Source organism: Gymnogyps californianus, chromosome 1 (genome assembly GCF_018139145.2).
Source record: "Gymnogyps californianus isolate 813 chromosome 1, ASM1813914v2, whole genome shotgun sequence".
Lineage (NCBI taxonomy): Eukaryota > Metazoa > Chordata > Aves > Accipitriformes > Cathartidae > Gymnogyps > Gymnogyps californianus.
The window spans coordinates 167,443,277-167,463,457 of NC_059471.1; the positions used below are offsets into that span (position 1 = coordinate 167,443,277).

Here is a 20,181-nt window from a genome sequence, read left to right on the forward strand (position 1 = left end):
CAGTACTACTACAGTAGGCTCAACTGCAACATAGGCATCTGCACAACTGCTCAAAAATAATTATGGATCCACAGATACAAAAAGGACAAACCCCACTGCTCTAGATAGTCATAGCAATGCTACTTGAGCAAGCAGGCCAAAATCAGACATGGTGTTGGTAACTGTAACTCCACAGGAGTAAAAAAGTATAATTTTCAGCTGAGTTGTATCTGCTTAGGGCATGGCAAAATGTGGCCTCCAATGTTCTTAACTGTAATACAACTTTTAAATAATTACTTAAATATTTAGTTATTCAAGACACTGTGAGGTACTGACCATGAATTACACTGATTAAGCAGATCAACAGTTCCAGGGTACTTCTTGGTACTGCAAAAACTACCACAGTATTCATACAAAATTAAAAATGCAGAATGACTATACAGTTATTAATTGGCATGGAATTAGCTGGCAGGTAGTGCCTTAGTGGTATTTTCATATCAATGCTTATGGCAGGTATTTTCCTTAGCTTTTGCTTTTAGAAAAGCAGCAAGTCTCCTTCAAAGAGCTTTTGAATTAAAATCCATTCTTAACAGCAAACCCTTAAGAATTTGAATTCTGATATAATTACTGGCATATAAAACCACAATGAGTTAAAGAAAGTTTTAAGGACAAAGATGCATTTTCTTTTTGTGAAGTACACAGATAAGAGGTACTTTGTGCTTCATCTGCTTTGTTTCCATACATGCAGCCTTGTATTTTGCAGTGCAGTGAGCTGGACTTCCTGTGCCTACACCTTGACATTCTCCTCAAAATCATGACTAGTTCTTTAATCATTCATTATTCAACAAAATACTTCAACATGAGAACAGACATATTCAGTCTTTCAAGAGCTCTCAACAGCCTCCAGAATATTAGTTGATTCATTTAACAAGCCACAGACGAAGTAAACATCTGTCTAATGATTCAAGGCTGTGAGATTCCCTGTTGTGGGAAACATCGAGGAGAAAGCCATGGTGAATCAATCCGGGGATACACAGCGCAACATGGTTTTCAAAGGCCCATAAGTGACAGCCTGTTACATGAACCATTGGGTGTGGTTACAAAAGATACACAGCAGCTCAAAACCAAGAGCGCTCTTTGAAACCAGCCCAGGCTAACACGTGTCCTATAATCAGTGTCAGGGCTCTAAGATAGATTCAAGCAGCAGCGTCCAGGCAGGCTGCACATTGGAGCCACCGCCACCCGAAGAAAACCATGGACTGATAAATAGTCTGAACTGCACAAATGAGTCCAACCTGCCATATCTTTGTGGGAAGTACTAGCTAATTTGTCAGTTCTTTGCTGTCTTAGATTATTCAGTACTATGACAGAGAACCACTCACAGAGATAACAGTAACTACATGAGCATACAAATTTTATATGATGTCACCAAGATACACTAGCTAGAATAAATTTTTACAAATACATGCATCACAAATAACTGTGTGTTGGTTCTCCCAGCCTTATCCCACTCTCCCTTATCTTTAGTAGCCAAATGTCTGTTTATTTTGGCATCTATTTCTTTCTTCTGAAGCAACATGTTGTCATGTGATTGCATTCCCAAGGCTAAGATTTGTATTTTCTATACAGCTGATGGACCTCCATGTCCATCTTAGGTATACCTATCTTCCTCCACGTAAACATATGACCCTCAGAGCAAGCAACAAGCTCCATGCACCTTGGTGAACCTGCAAAATGACTTTCATTCTGTGGTAAGTCCTCTAGAACAGATTTTTAAACTAAGGTAGATTTCAGCTTCAGTTATATTAAGTCACTTGATCAGTAATTGTTTCCCATAAGAATACCTCTATCATAAGAATGCCTCCAACCCAAGAAGGGCATTACAACAAGAAGGTAAAGTTTACATAATTGGACTTCATGCACAGCAAAGGGGAAGACTTTAGTCTTTGGAGTGAGATACTTGATTTGTTTTCATGATTTAAGTTTAATGAAATAACATTAAGTAACAGGAGTAAAGAACTACTGTGAATCAGAAAGCAGTGAGAACTGCTAATGAATAAAACAAAATAGCTTTTTGTTTCTACATATAAAAGCATCCATGTGTGTAGTGGTTTATAAACACAGTTACAAGGAAGGCTGTAGCTGAGTTTCTCCCTCTGACATTGTGTTGCTTATTTCAGCTGTTGCATCTAGGTGGAGTTGGGGATACTAGAAGGTGATTTAGAAAATCAAGATATAAGCAATTATGATAATATTGCATCCCTCAGCAGATATTATATATTCTTCTCACACACTTCTCTGTTTTGTAAGTTAAAACAGGTAAAGAATAAAATCATACTTACAGTGCAAACACCTTTAAGACATTTTTATTATCTGAGTGGAAACCATCATGCACTATTTGATATTTGGGGTTTTTTCTGTTCCAAACAGAACTGTTGTATTTTTAACATATCTATGGATTACTTCTCATTCACTCTTTCAACTATACAGAACACACAACCGGTACACTACTACTACATCTGTTTTTCTATGAGGACATCAAGATGTTTTTACTTATGCTGAGTGAATACAATATATGAAATTTATATAGTGTAGATAGACTATATATATATCTGTATGTATGAATGTGTGTGCTTCATCTACACTGGTTCAGTAGATGGCACACTGAAATTCCAGCAATATTTAATGCAATAACTGGACAATTTGATGTCCATATTTCAAAGAGAGATAATAAGAGCGAGGGAATGCTCTTCGGTAAGAGTTTTGGTGTTGTATGCCACGCTAACTGTTCGATAACATATTCAACAGATTTTTGAACATTATGCCCAGTAATGCACCTCTCTCTCTAAAATTTAGAATTTTACAAAAGAAATAAAACTGCAAAACCAGAAAATAGCTCTTACTACCTGATGACTGCATTTGATTGAAAAACAGATTAGGCACTTTCTGTTTTACAAACTATTCTAAAAATTCTTCGCCCAACTAGGAAATCAAGAGGCATCTGTGTCTGGAGACTGTGTCACTTAATCCACTAATAAAAGTCCTCTGTAAAGTGATGTTAATGAAGAACTTTTCTGTGCAGCTTGGACATAGGAAGTACAGGAAACACTGAAGATCCTCAAAGGTAAACATGTGGTATACTGCAATTAGTTCTTCACCCAAGTACTACTTTTTTGCACAATATTTGCTAGTTTAATGCTATCACATGATAATTCAAGTAAGTAGCTAAGTGTTATTTCCCATTACATGCATTTTTATTCACATTTTTTGACGTTTCCTTAAGTTAAAACCTACTTGCAAGCAAGACTCCATTTTCTTTGTTTGCTCCAGACTTTTTTTTGCAAAAAGTTGTTAACTTCTAATTTAAATTAAAGATCAGTGGGCCATGGCAAAAATCTTTCTAATTCTGAACATAGACTTCTTTCATGACGGCTATGAAAATAAATCATCACGAAATAATTACGCAAATCACTAAGTCAAAAGTGGTATGTACAAAATCACTTGAAAATTAGACATGTAAAGCACCAATGCAGGAAGGTTATATCAGTGAATATACTTTTCAAACATGCCCATCACCTCAGTATCTCGGCACAAGAGTCTTTTAATCATGCAGTTACATGCAGTTGTCACAGACGCATAGAACATGCTTATCGTAACACAGCCTTCTGTGTACCCCATTTCTGCACTTCACCCTACGAAACTATTTATGCATAAATTACATTTAATCTGAAATAATCAAAAAGTCTGCATGAGCAAAATATGAGATGAACCACGACTTTCTGCTTGAAACTATATTAAACCATTGACTTCTGAAGTTGGAGTCCTCATGACCAAAAAGATGCTGCATTGTAAAAACTTGTCTCAGCACTACACCCCTAAGTAAATAAAGATGTAACTTGTCTCCCTTTCAACTGCAATGTTAGAAAGGCTGACAGGGCTTCACAAAACCCTCCTGTGTTAGGGAACGGAAACTCCTAATGAGATTAGTTGGTGTGTGTGCAGACATTACTTAGCCATGACTAAATGGGCTCTCTTCCTGCAGCCAGTGGAAAATTCAGGGAACTTTTTCCCCCTGCAGCATCAGAGTCCCTCTAACCTTCAGCAAAGCCAGATCCAAAAACAACTCTCCACTTTCTCTCCCTTTCTCTCTCTCTCCCCCCTTTTTTTCCCCTTCCCTTACAAACATTTTTAGTGTTTTTTCGGTTGGTCGTGGAAACTATCCACATCGGCCAAGGGGTCTTGGGGCAGGGGGTGGCTAAGAAAAAGCGGGGAGGGGGAGGGCCGGGGAGAAGGCAGAAGACTACAAAGGAAACTGTAAAAAGGAGCAAATATATAAACCTGAGAGGGAGAAAACCACAGAGTTTCTTTGTGAGCTGCAGTGACTCATTTTCAAGATGTTGTCTGCTGCCAGTTTCAAACCGGAAGCGCATGGCAATTAGTCTTGCTGTTTCCAGACAAGCCAGAAACTCTCCCGACACTTTTTTTTTTTTTTTCTTTTTTAAAGCCCCTTCTGCAGTTTCTGCAGAAGCCTTCCCTTCCCTCCCCCCGCCCCGCCACCCCGGCCCCGCTCGGCCTCGCAGCGGCGCCGGGAACCCCGCCGCGCCCCCCGCCGCCGTGACAGGCACCCGGGCGGCCCCCGCCGCCCCAAACGCCGTTATCATGATGCTGCTCGTACGGGGCAGGCCCGCGCGGCCCCGGCAGCCGGACACCGCCGGGCAACGGGGGCAGGATACGTCCCGCCACCGCCGAGGGGGCTGCGGGGCGGCGAGGGGTCCCAGCGCTCCCCCCGACCCGCTGCTCCCTGTCAGGCAGCGGCCCCCTCCCGGCCCTGCCTCTCCTCACACCCCCGGCCCCTTCCCCCGCGCCCGCCCGCCCCCCACACACGCTCCGTCCCCTCACCTACACCCGCAGCTCCCGGGGGGCGGCGGGGCCCTCGGGGCAGCCCTCGACCGGGGCGGGGGAGCCCCCCGAGGCGGCGGGAGCCGCCTCCGCCCCCCCCCCCCCCCCCCCATCAGCGCCCCGCGCCGTCCAACCACCGCTCCCCAACCGCAGCCCCCTGCCCCCGTTACCGCCGCGCTGGCCGGGCCAGACCCTGGGGCAGGACCCTCGGGCCCCCCGGCCCCGTGTGGGGCTCCGAGCCCCCCTCCCCGCGCTGCCCCCCGGCGCTCCTCACCTCCAGCCCGCGGTTTGCCCCGCGGTGTCGTCCCCCCCCGCTGCCCCACCAGCGAGGGGGGCGCCGGCCCCCGCAGCAGCCGCCGGCCTGCCCTTCCCCTCCCCGAAGCCCCCCGAAACTTTGCAGGAGTCGGGGCAGGCGCAGCAGCACTTGTACCTACCCAGAGCCTGAGGGACTTTTCCGCTCTCTCCTGGTAGTTTAGAGGGAGCTGGGTAAAATCCCCTGGTTCTCCATGCTGACAGTCTTCTGCAAACGCTCTGTTGCTCTTGTAATGAGATCCTGATTTTTTTCCCCCTTTTTTTCTTTCTTTTTTTTTTTTTGGCCGGGGTGGGGGGGTGTGCGTGTGTGTGTGTGTGTGTGTGCGCGTGTGTGTGTGTGCGCGTGTGCCCGTGTGAGAGAGCGAGCAGGAAGTCAGAGCAGTCAGACAGAGAGCCGGCTCACTTCCTTTCCTGCATTATTCCCCAGGCGGTTTGCAGTCTGTGTAAACAGGCTTTTCCTCCCCTCTCCCCTCGCTCTGGCCACTGATGTGCAGCATGGCTGTAATATAAGACACACACATAGTAAAATGGGTAACGGTAACTCCACAGGCTCGCAGGGAGCTCCGGCGGCTCCCCCGACCTCCACCTCTTCCTGTGCTACACCCCTGGGGAGGAGCTTCCCGCCAGCCCAGCGCTTGGCCCACCGGCGGCACCCGGCTACTAGCCGGCTGGAGTGGCTTAGGCCAAAACAGAGCCGCTTTTCCCCGGGTGGCGGTTGAGCGGTGCTTATGAAGCGCCTGCGAGCAACGCTTCGTCCTCCCCGGAGCATCGCCAGGGGCCTCGGCGAGGCGCTGGCCCTGGGAGAGGCGGCCGTCCTTGTCCCACCGAACTGGGGGCTCAGGTCGCGGTGGAAGCGAAGCGTTGGGCGCCTCTGCTTCGGGTCAGTGGAGGTTGAGGGGTTGGTGGAGCGCGGTAGCTCGCTAGGTGCGCTGGCCGCCTTCCCGAGCTGGACCTCACGTAGGCGGCAAAATACAGAAGCGGTGCAACATGGCGCAACAACATAAATTGAGGGGAGTGACACATTGAAAGTCAAGGGGCACGCAAATCGTCAAATCCGAGCTGGATCTTCCAGCTCCACGTCATATCTCAGAGACAGACCAGTGGTAGTTTGCGGACTGGGATTTACGTTTTGACCCTCAAGCTGTAGACCTCAGATCTAAACTGTTGGTTTGGGTTTATTAAAAGGGACACGTTTCCAGTATTTGGAGTTGACATCCTTTATGTCTTTTCTTCTGTCTCATATATCTGCATTGTACTGTCTATTTCCAACCTTATTTGGAAATTCTCAGTGAGTGACATTATCTTCTGTCTGCCCAGTGCATCAGTGATGTTCAATGCATAATACTTTAAAATCAATACTGCGCTGCTATTTCTTTTAAGTGACAAGATTTATCGTTCCAGCACAATAACTGCAGTTCACAATGTTCTTGACATGCAATGACACAGAAGCTATGATTATTTCTTATCACTCTATTGGGTTGTTGCTTACGATGTCATTGGGAACAAAAGTATGCTTTGATGGAATTAGAAAGATCGTCACAGTTGACCACTAAGCATTAGTCAATAGCATCCGAACAGCTGGCGGTGAGCAAATTGCGAGTCTCTTGTGGAAGTCCGTCAGGTTTCTTCCTTCTCGTCTTCTAACATGCCATGGGGGAGCAAGAATAACACAATACTGGCACACCAAATTATGTAACTTTGTTATTTTCCTTAAATAGTTCCCTTTTAGAAGTCATTCTGAGTTTTAGAATATAGATGTGAGGTCTGCTAAATCCTCGTTTTGTGTTTCCCAAATAAAGAAGCATTAAAATGTTTAACTTGAGATAGTATATTTCCTAGATTGAAATGCGCAGTGGATGAAGTCCTTGCTGTAAGCGTTAGTTTAAGTCATTAGGATGCAGGAATCAATCTTTGTTTGGGAACTACAACTGAAGACCCGGTTTTGCAAAACCAGGGCAGCCAGAGAAGCTTCTATGGTACCAATATGCGATGTTGGACTGACAGCTGGGGGTACCAGCATTCATCTTCTACATTTATCTTTCACTGATTTTGTGAACAAGAGACAAAGCAGAGATATTCCAGAGTTGCCTTGACAGGTTATTGGTGTGGAGATCTGAGAGAACAAACTCTCAAAACCAGTATAACTTCTTTTATTTTACAAAAAGTAAATAACACTATATCTTTAAAAAAATGTTTAAAAATTAAAATGTTTCTTTTGTTTATTATACTGTAACTTGGTTGACAGCACTAGAACTTTTTTTACAGCACCAGTCCTTTTTTTGTCTAGATAGCGAGGTAGAAACCTAAATGAAGCTGCCAAGCTGGAGGTTGGATGGCCACTGGGTGAGAGCTCTTCATATTACCCTATGGATGCTGGAGAAGAAAGTGCAGAACTTGTTTAATGGAATAAAGCCACCTGGATATGTTGGAAACACGAGGAATTCCGAAAGCTCTGCTGGAAGTGGAAGAAAATGGGAGCTTTTGGCCAGGGCTACTGATTCTAGCACTATGGATGTCATTGGGAAAATATTTTTGGAAACTATATCCATGTGCTTGATAAAAACACTGTGCTTTACAGAATGGTTGCCGAAAATCTCTCATCTGCAATATCTGCCTGGCTAAATTAATCTAGATTTATAGTTATCCTTAAGGATAATCTGATGCAAAAAATACAAGAAGATGAATGAGGAAAATAGCAGGTTTGTATTGTGTGGGAGCCTTTTTCTTCTGCAAAAGCAATTCCACTCAGAAAACCTGTTTGTTAACGTAGTCATAAAAATGCTAGTTATGTTTTTAGTAGAGTCACTAGTCAACTTCTGTGTCTTGATTCACATCCATTCATCAGCACATATTATCATTACAACTGTTAATTATCAAGCCTGAATCCTGTCCTCAAGCTGTGAAGATTTGGGGGTTTAGGTTTGGAAATTGTTGTTCGTTGCTCAGAGTTGGTCCAGACAACAGCTGTTGCACTCATAAAGGACTAAGTGTAACTAGAGACAGCCCTCTTTCGACCAGTAAGGCAGGTTACCACTGCTGAAAGTCCTAATCTGATGGGTTCAGGCGATCCTTGAACAAACATAGGCACCCAGGATGTCTCTGTGTCCTGTTTATCTAGGGCTAGTGCAGTTTGTAGAAGAGCCTGTATTTATAAACCTGTCCTTCTGTTGAAAAAATTGCCCTAAAGCATTCCTAAGTATAGGGACTATAATTCTGCCTCATTTTTATTAGATTACATCAATTAAGAAACCAGGCTTTGTCTGTCCTTTCAGATTGTTTCTACCGTATTTTTAAACTGTTCATAAATCTCATGTGCTGCTGTAATTAACCAATCTAAAAGAAGGAAACAAAAAAATAAAGGTAGATTTGCTGTGCTCCAGATCTCTGTTTAAGCTCTTCAGGCTGAGACTCATACCTGTGTTGGTCTAGGTTTTAGTGTAGTTTCACTCCAAGCCTTGAGTCCCACTGTAATTAAATTATTAAATTAAATAAAATAATTGTAATGTCACTTTGCGGTACACAATTTTCCTTAAATGCACATAGATGCTTATAATCATGTAATTATCAAGAACAAAGTTGAAAGCAGTTCGAAATAATTGTCGTTTCATTTAATATTTTAATTGCAAACCTATTTAATGAATGTATACATTGTTTCACCCGCTCTAAACATTCTGTATTTCTTTCTATATTACAGGCTCTGTAGTGAAGAGGCTTCAAATTTGTGTCTGCCTTTATGACAACTAACACAAGAGGTTCTGTGGGAGAATCACTCATGACCATTCTTCTCTCTTATTTTCTAGTAATTCTAGCTTGAATAACCACCTTCCAGGTTACAGGGGGATTTCCAGGGGACTTTGGAAAGTGGGTATATAGAAACTAATTACCTGAGTTGGAATGACAGCCTAATTCATGTAGGATTCTTGGTTGCCCTTCATAACATACTATTTAAATGCCTTGCAAATGTTGCATCAATATTGATGAATGTTCCTCTAGCAGGTTTGGCTTTTCTCTTTCACACTTTCCTGTAGCTGGACAAACACGGGCTTCAGAGCCAGCAACTTCATTATTGCAAAAAGTCCCGGGGGATCCATACCGCTCACAAAGTGGTCAGGTCCTCAGTTTTATCTCATCTCACAGGCAGCTTCACTGGCAAGAAAAGTGCTGTCTGCAATACTGTACAGTGCTAGCTCCAGGGTGTAACACTGACTCTAAACCCATGGAAACTCAAGAGATTGGACTGCGCATTGTTCCCTGGCAAGCATTATTTCTTCCTGGGCTTTTTGCTGAGATATGTAGAGTAAAATTGTGAGCTTTAGAAAAGGTTTTAGATGGCAGACATCAACAGAACTGTGTTCGCTGTTGAGAAACCTCTTGTTCGAAGTTGGATCAGATTACTGGGAAAAACAATTGCATGTCATCATCAAAAGGTTCAAAACCTCATGCCACATTTTCTGGAACAAAGAAATTCTGCAAGTTTTAACCTAAAATGTTTCCTGTCAGAGGCAGGAGAAGGGGTAAGTGCTTCTTCACACCATGAAACAAGTATGCTGTGCAGATGGTAGGACCTCGGCAAGAAAACGGGAGCCTCTTCCATCCTCCCAGAGACTTCATTTTCCCTCGGGAGCATGTTCCAGTCCCTCATGACAGAGGCTGTGAATGAGAATTACTGCTGGGTTGCAATTAGAAATCTGCCTTCAATCTTAAGGGAATGATGTTTTGGAGACCGCAAGGTTTTCCTCTTCTCTCCTACCCACCCCCGGAAGGCTGTGGTGCTTGATCAGGAAGGAGTGTTTGGGGGAAATTACTGCTTTTACACTCCTCTTCCTCTGACATATTTTTGCTTTCCTGAATGTTTTGCTTTCCCTGTATGTTGTTGTGGAAGAAAGCACATGACCCAACATGTTTCGAGTAAAAGCATCACTTGCGTGTATGATTTCATTAGATTTGCCGCCTTAGTGAAAGATTTATAAGGAATTACCTTCTGTGTGCGGTGTAATTGCCTATGATTTTTTGTCATTTAAGGAATGTTGTGTCACTGTGTGTTGAAGGAGCCTATAGCACCTAAATAAGCTACCCATGAAAACACGGAAAGAGGATTCCAAGAATCTTTGAATAACCATGAGGTCTAATCTAACTGCAAAGATTAACTATTTCAGAGGTCACCGTGCTTCTCTTAAATCTTTCAATCTGTTCTACTGCAATTTCTTTTCCAGGCTAATTAATTAGAGGTCTGAGCTAGAACTTTAGTTGCTTTTTATTGGTCTCTGCCCCCCCTCTCCCCCCATCTCCCATCTGTCTATTTTATTCTAACCTAATCTCTAAATATAACTTAACCAAGGTATTTCTACTGCCAAATATCACCATAGCATCTGAATATAATTAAACTGCTTTTACTGTTCTCAAATGCTTTTGGTCAAATGGAGCGCAACTCACTGCCACTTCTGTTCAGCCCACACTAATTCTAAGATTTTTAGATGACGAATGAAATGGTGCAGATTTTATCTTCAACATGTGACCTTATAGCTTCTGTTTCCCAGTATGACACACGCTTTGGGAGACATTTCTACTCAACAATTTTCAGTTAGGTGCAAATGATAATATTTTTTTCTCTTCTAATTACTATGTATTTGATTATGATGTTCTAATGACTGTATTATCGTGTTTGTAGTTACAAAGTTAATTATGCATGTTCTTGGTGATGTGCATTTTCTAATAAAATAATCAATGTTTTCTTAAAGCCCTCCCTGTTCTCATACTTCATAGCCATAATTATAAACCTTATATAAAAGACACTTTGGAAAAGCAAATAAATCTTCAAAATATCTTTGTTTTTTTAAAGTCAAAACTAACCCCTTAACCGGTCATTGGTGCAGACCATAAAGTACATGTCTTATGTGTTTCTTATGGGAAATGACTGCTATTAGCATAATTGTAGCTGCCTTTTGCTTGCTAGAAAATCCTTTTTCTAAGTCACATTACACAACAAAGTTAAAAAATGAATGTGTCTTAATACCTTTACCTTACATGTGCATGTGCACTCATTCTTGATGAACGGTAATGGAGAGAGACTTCAGAAAACAATTTAAAGCATGTAAGTTAGGACCCTGCCATGAATGATCCGGAGGTGCCTGCTTCTCTCTGCTGACTATGCAGGGATCCTGGGAAGCCTCCCCAGCTAACTCAGCCGCCCAAATGAGGTGCTTAGAGTTAGAAGACATAAATATCCCTTAGATTCATGTTCTGCCTTCAGTACAGCTGAAATGTGGAATCACTTTTCAGCTGTCTATAAGGGGGTTTTATTCAGAGTTTTTTTGCTATACATTTGAACTGCAAGTACAAAAAGCTTTCAGTGTAAACATACTCTCATCTAGGTAATTTAAAAGTGACAGCATTTTGATCCTTCTAAAAACTCAAGTAATGTAGGCTTGCAATGTAAACTTGATCTTGTTCCTCCAAAAATTCCCAGTTCATACATCTTTCATACACTGGTTTGCTCTATATTAGATCAGGACTGCTGTCCTGCCTGTACCTTAAATATACACGTTGAAAAGCTGATACCCGTTTGCCCATCTGATACCCTCTTATCACATACCAGTGATAGTTACAGGTCTAAGAAGATTGCTGATGTGCAGCCAAAACTACAGCTATACAAATATTGTCTTGGCTGTTGTTGTACGCTCTTGACTGGGTGTTATCAAGAGATGCCACATTTACGTGGAAAGCTTTTTTGATACAAACTGTAGGCTCCTTCATAACCAGACTTAGTGAAAGACCATAAACACAAGCCAAAGTCCATACTTACTAAACACGTTCTTAAGAGTTAACCATGTGCTCTTACGTTGTCCTTAACACAAAATAAATTCATGCAACCACAAACCTATGGGAACGGCTAACGTGGCTGTATGCCACCATTGGCACCATCCAGTGAAGCACGGCTGCTCCAGGTGGGAGGGCAGGTCTTCGGCTATAACCCTCTTATCCACATTGCAGCTGCACGTAACACCAGATTTAAGCACATTCTTCAGCTTTGCTGTAACAAGATCTTACATCCTTGTGTCAAAGGTGTTGAGGTTATGGCAAGTTTCTTTTGACTTCAGTGGGTTTCAGTCAGGGGTTTATTGTGGAAGTGGTCTTCAGGGGGACTTTGGTTAAATACCATGTTTCTTCAAAATCCTACACAGATTGTCGTATAAACCTGTTAGTCTGGCACTTGCTCATACTGATAAAAGGAGGATGCTATACTAAATAGATTATTGCTTACATTACTCCATGTAGTAGAGCTTGCATAATTCATGTTAAAAATTGCTTTGAGATATTATTGCGAGAGAAATTGCAAAAATACATACACATAGGAATGTATAGTAAACTATGCTGTAATGTAAGTGTCTTTAAACATTTAAGGAGAAAAAGGAAATGTTATAAACTGTTGGTAAATTTTTTGGATGCTGTTTATGTTTGAACTTTTCTCCGTTTTCCTGTAGAAACTTCCGTATCCTCTTCCTGTGTCCCTACAAAGTTTTGTACAATGCAGAACAAGAAATGCTACAGGGATCGTGCTCCACCTTTCTCCTTCCTGCTGGGATATCCTTTCTGTAGAGAAATGTAAAGTATGTAATATTCAAGTAAAAATGTTATATTCTTCTTTATCTGTCTCAGTCATTTTCTGTTATCTACAACATATCAAGCTGAGTGTACATTGGTTGCACCACTATTTTTACATTTTAATGACATATGAGTTTCTCAGCCAAAGGTAGCTAAAATCTCTTACAAAGTTTCTTGTTTTCCAGAGTCTTATCAAGGGTTCATGTCTAAGCCAAACAAGACAAGGGTGGGCTGGGTTTTTCTCTTCATTGTTTCGACTGAATTAACAGGAAGGGGGGAGTGCTTTACCTGTCTGACACTAGAGCAATATTCATTAGCTCCCACTTTTCACTTGTCTGTCTGTCCAGACTCTGTCTGCATCCTTGTGGGAATTGTACGGGAATTTCTTAACTCCCAGTAATAAATAAGGAAATTAGTAAGGGCCTTTGATCGGAGTTCCAGTCTTAATTCATTCTAAAAGTCAATACTTACAATAAAATAAAGGAACAGGACTTTAAAAGCTCAGTTTAATGTTAATGGACCATGTTCCTGAGCAGTCAGTGTAGGCTTTTGCTGTTGTACTGTTCCTCTGTATGTTGGAAGCCTGTTTTATAACCCTACACACATATAAATGCAGATGTATATATGTATGTTTCTCATCTAGATCATTTAGCAGTTCTTCCCTAGCAATAGTAATAAGGCATGATGGTGGTCAAGACGGAAGAGAATTATTCTGTAGTCTGGTAGACAGGGAAGATCAGAAAACAAACTGATTATTTAGTTCAAATGAAGTTCATATATGTAAAATAATAAATGATCCACAGGGCTGCCAAATTAAAATAATGTAAAAAGGCAGAGACTTTTAAAAATATGCAGAGGTTTCAGACAATTTGTTGAAATACATAGCAAATAGGAAGTAGATATTTTAAAATTTACCTTTAAAATAATACAGAACAAAACTCCTCCCTCTGCATGGATAAGATCTGCTGAGTTAAAAGTTTCTTATAGTTATCAGTCTTTTATTTTCCCCTCCACTTTTTCTGATAATGTATATATTTTATTGGCTTGTTTATCTTTCTTTTTGTGCTAAATAGAACAGGCAAACAGAATAAGGGGAAATGTTTTGACTTGTAGGAAATTAATAGTATGAAGAACAAAATAAGGATGTAGCCAGCAAAATTCATTATTTAAAATCTCTGCCTTTGCTGATTACCAAACTGATTAAGAAGTATATATCAATGTAACCTTTATTTTATTTATCATACCTATTTATATTATAATGTTCTTGCCTGACCTTTATTTCTATAAAAATTATTTCTTTAATAATATGTAATTTAGCGCAAGGCTAACGTGTGGCAAGGAATGGTCCCTAAAAAACCCCCTGTGTTTAAAACTGATACAATGACACTGTAAATTGATGAGAGTGTTTTTTTCTAAGCAAATCACAAGATCGCAGTTAGCAGTGGGAACTATACTTTTTTCATGTGACAAACGTTTATGATTGTGTTAGAGCATTCTGCTTTTGTGGTTAATAGATTTGACTCCAATTCCTGTTCTGCTCAGGCTCCTCATGTCTAAATTAACAGAACTGTACTGAAATTATTGGTGTTACTCTGAATTTTCATTGGGCTAATTATGAACAATTTCAGACTCTTGTTGGTGTTTCAGAAATAAACATTGGCTTTCCAATCCCAAAGAGACAGAAATAACTTTAGCCCTTTTTTTTCAAGAAATGAGTCTTTCATGATCACACACCATGTGAGTGCAGGTGAGAGCGACTATAGATCTGCAGACTTTGATGTGTTTGCATGGTGTCTGCCAGTTCTCCCTGATAACAGGTAACCCAGCTTTCCCATTTCAGCCAAGTTGACAGAAATGGTCTCAAAGGTCCAACCAATATTACTTTAAGTTCCATGAAAATTCTGTGAAAATTAGCTCTTGGAAAGAAGACCCTGTTAATGCTACATCAGGAGGAAGTGTAACTGAACTCAACAAGTCACGGACACCAGTGAGTCCACATGATGATACGCTATAAATGCCTTAATCATGCGATTAGAGTCAATTGGAGTTTGCACTTACTAGGCACCAAAAAACCCAGTCAAAATACGTAAAGCCATATGAAGCCAGACTTCGTTATCTCTTCCTTTCTGGAACAACTTGGGTTTTTTGCACAGCTCCACAGAGACAGAAATTCTTCTCTTCTTGTCCAACATGCACAAGAGGCTACTAGGAAAGACTGGACTGTCTTGGGGGCCAGTGTTATGCCAGTTAAACATAGATTACTTAACAGTCTTCAACCTGCTTCTCCTTCGTTATGTCTTTCTTCTTTGGTCTTTCTGGTTCTGTCGATAATCTTGGTTTGCCTATCAGAGCCTCATGAAACCACATTTCAGAAGGTATAGATAACTCTGTTCTGCTCTCCGGATTAACCTCAAAAGCAGTGCAAACTGTTCAATACGTTCCCCCAGAGGTTGCAGGAGTCTTCTTTCCTTGAGGGCATCAGTGTAAAATTGCACATGTGCTAGTGATCTTAACAAGAACAACATTTATTAAAAACAAGGTGAAAACTCAACGAAAACAAAAGAAATGTGTATTTTACCCTAATTTATCAGTTACACTTCTGATCAGCTATATTAGATAAAACAGTCTCAGCTGAGTTTTATAGAGGAAAAAAAATACAAACAAGTAGCTTGGTGAACAGCTTGCTTCAGTCTCCAGAGGGTTCTCTTGTTGCACAGCCAGACAGTTTTGAACCAGTGGCTTTCTGAACTAGTTTCCCCAATTACTTATATGCATAAGGCTGTAAACTCATTGCTTCCTCTAGAACAAGTGGAAACCTTTATGTACCCAAACCAGCATTAGTAGAAGTGGAGTTATGAGACACATAGGTGGATGGTTTCATGTGATGCTTACGTTAGCACATTTTTATCACTAAGTTATTGCTCGGTGGTGCCACAAGGGGAACCTGGGCTCCGTGGAAGTGGACAGGGGTTGCTCTAGTGAAATGACATTTTACTGAAGGTAAAGAACAGCCTCTTGAAAGTTTAGCAGCTATTTCAGAGCCTGCATTTTCAGGTTGGTTTGTTTGTTTAAACCTCATTACAACCAGTTCCAAACAATTATTTCTTCACCCCAGAAAAACTGTTTCATAATTTGATTAAATTCTAAGAAAAGATTTATGTGTGTGTTTCTATGAGGATTTTATTGAGGTAAAGACACATCAAAAAGATGAGTGCTCTGTGTAATTCTGAAAACAGTGAAGCCAGAATCATGACTTGCATCTCCTGTGGGAGGTAACCAAGTTGGGCATTTACCATGATGCTGACAGGGTTTCCTTCCTCTTCCTGGTACTTCCCCAATTAGCATGGTCTGCAAGACCTCCATGCACCCAAGGGCCACATCACTAAATCATGGCTATAAGTCATATTTAGAGCAGGGCTGCATCTGCCCCTGCAGGTTCCACAGTCTCCACTTCCATTTCTCTCCTGCATGCAAAAACCTTCCTTTGGGGCCTGATACTTTCCTCAGTTGAGCAGAACAGCTGTCAAGGGAGTTTATGTTTGTGAAGAAACAAAAATGAGTCACAGGCTAAAGATTAATTTAATAATCTAGAAACAGATGCCCTTGAGGATGTGTGGTATAGTAGAGGAAACAGCAACTTCTATGATGCCTGTCTTTCTCCCAGCAAGCATCACCTCTGTCTTGCCTCGCTGCAGCTTTGCCAGCTTCTTTTAAGGTAGGTCTGCCAGTTTAGAGACCTCTAGGCACAAAGGAAATCTGGAATTGTAGCATTTCAGTCCTTTTTAATGAGTTGTTCTGCTCACAAAACTGCTTAACTTCCATGGAGCTCTACCAAAATAGAGTCAGTGCCTTTTTTCCAAGATTCATGGTGTTTCATCACCTCTCTTCAAAAGTTCTGCATAACTGTTGAGTGGGGTGAAACAGGGAACTGAGATGTTCTGGGTCTCGTGGCAAGGGTGCCAGGAAGTGATGAGCAGTTATTGATAATGGTCATTTGCTTCAGGAATGGAGAACTTACTTAGCTGTTTCAAGATTTTTGCTGAACTGTGAGAGTATTTTGTATCTTTAAGGGAATATTATCTTGCAGTGACTTGCAAATTACTGTATTGTCACCCTTCTTGGGTCTGGAGAAAAAGGGAGATCATCTGCCTGGAAAATATGTATTTGTACTTACATGAGGAGGAGGTGGAGCCCCAGGTGTCGAAGTTAGGGCTTCTGGCATTATCTGCTAACATTTTCAATTAAATTGCTTAGAAAGGGGAGGGCAATCTCTGCTGGTAAGATATCAATCACCCTGTCACTCTGTAACAGATATATGCTATTTGAGTGACTTCATGCACGACTTACACTGAGTCTTCTGTCTGGAGATGACAAGGAGTCATCTGTCTGTGAGATGAGGATGGGATTCTTCCAGGGTACAGAAGAGAAAATATCAAAGATGGAAAGGACACAAAAAACATTTAATCTAATATCTCCAGCTTCCTTGTATGCAGCATGAAAAACATCTACTCTGAAGAGCTGTAAAGCAAACAGCACATTCTATAAAAGAAGAGAGAAGAGAAGAGAAGAGAAGAGAAGAGAAGAGAAGAGAAGAGAAGAGAAGAGAAGAGAAGAGAAAAGGATTTTAACTGTGTTCAGAGATATCTGACAGCTTACACTATATATACTAATATCCTAAATCAGGAGTTACACCCTTAAGTGTAGCTGTTTGTGGGCTTATACACCCAACAGAAATTCTACATGTTCACTAACATTAATGCTTATGTACAGGGTTGCTCTGTACTGATTGTGCTACTATATGAGATCACAGTACACTACTGGGTCCAACATTAGGGGTTGCAGAAAATTATTGGTCTGTAAGATATGAGCTGAAGAAAGTTTGGAAGTGGCTGCTTTGGGCTGTCATCATTGCTTAAGATGTTTCAGAAAGACCTTGCACTGATGTACTAATTAAAGAACTCACTTTTTTTTGGTCAATGACACCAATGAAATCTCTGCAAAAAAAATCAAAACTGTTGTCACATTTTCTTTCCAATATTTTGGCAGTTGACTTCTTGCATATTGTAAGCCAAATACATTGAAGAATTAGAATCCGGACCTGTGTGTGAAACGTCTTACATGTCTTAACATTGTGAAGAAGAAAATCAGGTAACAACCAAACCCCTGTTGTTAGTCAGATACATACTTGGGATTTTTTAGTGAGCCTGTATTTTGAACATCAAAGTTCACTGAGAATGAGGATTAATTTGCTAGTGCGAATAAGGATTGTAGCTGTGTGTGCTAAGTGTTCAACAGATAAGGATGAAGCCTCTAACCACACATTTTTTCTGGGTGGGTTTTCAGGTGTGGCTTTTATTATGTTCTTCCTCAAAGTGGTGAGAAAAAACCAGTTTATGTTATGTATGTTAAATTGATTAATTTATAGATCTCATTGGGATGAATTTTATGCTTCACAGATCAGTTGTACATTTTTCTAAACCTTTCAGCCTAGAAACAATCCACACACTGCGGTGGAGTGTATGTGGTGTTAATATCTGGAAACTTCAAAGTAGCCTTAGTCTTCCATTTATAAAAAATAAACATCCTTTTAAGTAGCATGATGATCAGCTGCAGAAATGTTATACTACAGGCTCATTAGGGTCAGAATTTAGCAAGGAAATTCTTAATGAAGATAACAGATCATCTTTCAAAGTGTCATCTCCCCAATTTTTTTTTCAGCTATGATGCAGAGACTTCCTTTTGCTAGCTAGGATTATTTTATTTGCTCTCTTCAAGTCATGTCAGCATTTATTTGGCTTCTGCAAATCCTCACTCACTTTGTTCTTTTCATTGATTTTTTCAGGCCTGTGATGCTGTATTTTCAGCTTATTTTTCACTTTTTCAAATATGTTGTTTCCATATTTTGAGGATATATCAATAAATCTGGCTTTCTTTGCCAAAAAAAATAGGTTTTACAGGTCTGGATTTTATTTTATATTCACATTTTGATTTCTTTCACATCTGTTTCTTTTTTGCAAGTATTCTGAGGGAATCACTTTGCTTGCATTATTTTTTTCCTTTATAAAAGCACTCAAATTCTGTTCCTATTTATTTCAAATATTTTCATGTTCAGCTATCTGCAAAATAAAATTCATCTTCAGCTCATTCTTGTGTCAAAATAAAAAAGACTGTGGTTTTAGGAGGCAGCAGGAAGTTATGCCCTTTTGACCCAAAGAACTAAGAGGAAGGTTGGGAGGAAGATGATAAAGAAAAAGCAAAGGAGGATACAATTTGTATGCAGTTGTCATAGATCTTCAAAGTTTTAAATTATCCCAGTAGGAGGTATTTGGGGAGCAATCCCAGGCAGAATGTGGAAGCATGTTGTAGTCCACCACGCTGTATTGACTTTTTCTCCCTGTCCCCTGGAACTGTAACTTGGATATAGCTATTCCAGCACATTTCATAAAAGACTGGGTTTCTGTGATCCTTTCAACAGGTTCTGTGTGAAATCAGTGTTTCTGAGCACAAAATGCTCCTGAACAGTTATGTCAATCTAGGAAGTGCACATTACCGTGGAAGTGGAAGCCTCAGCTACACAGATACTTGGGATCTTGATTTCTTTTCTGCACCTTCCTCTTCTTCACTCTTTCTCATTTCATCATTTTCTTCCTTTTACTTGTATACTTCTCTATCTTGCAGCTTTTTCTCTTTTTCCTTAATATTTATATTTATCCTCTTTACACCTCTCAGCCCTCTTGGTAATCTTCCAGTGCCTGTTAGAAAGGAAAATGGGACAAAGCTTATCTTTTTCCATTCTGCAGATGAAAATCCAGAGGATGCATGCAGAGAGATGCAGAGAGATAGAAGGAAGCAGTGCTGTTGCTATGGGAGTCTCCTCTGCTTCCTCTCTTCTGCAAGAGCTTATCCTTGGAGAGCCCTGCAGGATCCTGGGGACTCGGGACAGGAAAGGGCTCTGAAACTCTTGCCCGAAATAGAAAACAGGTAACTTAATCCTCCTTTTATCCCACAGGAACCTGAGGATCAATGGGTGCACCCAGCAAGTGTGACAGCAAGGCAAGAAATTAGAAACAGTCCTGTGGAGGAGGAGGCTAAAAGAGAAGAATAGGCAGAGATGTCAGGACTGTGCTTTATACATCTCTTTGGCATGCGGAAGGACAGGGAAAGGCAGGGAATGGCACTGACCCCCTCTTGCATTGGCCAGAAGGTACGGCTGGACGGTGAGATAAGTCACTCCCGCCAGCAAGTGGATGAGGACCTGGGGAGGAAGTCTCACTGCCAGCGTGTCCCAGTGCTCCTCCTGGCCTGGGGCAGCTGAGTGCAGAGTCCATCCGAGACCTCGGAGCAGACAGAAGGGCCCAGCTAGTAAAGCAAAGCGACAAATGTGTACGG

General features: G+C 41.1%; 1 protein-coding gene across 1 annotated transcript in view; it reads right to left on the reverse strand.

Annotated features, from left to right (window-relative positions):
* Positions 1-5,582, reverse strand: part of ELK3 (ETS transcription factor ELK3) — a 38,289-nt gene extending 32,707 nt beyond the window's left edge. Inside the window, exon 1 of the mRNA XM_050913178.1 lies at positions 5,313-5,582. The gene's annotated coding sequence lies outside the window, so the exon portion shown is untranslated. The remainder of the gene's footprint in view (positions 1-5,312) is intronic.
* Between the last annotated feature and the right edge of the window lie 14,599 nt (positions 5,583-20,181).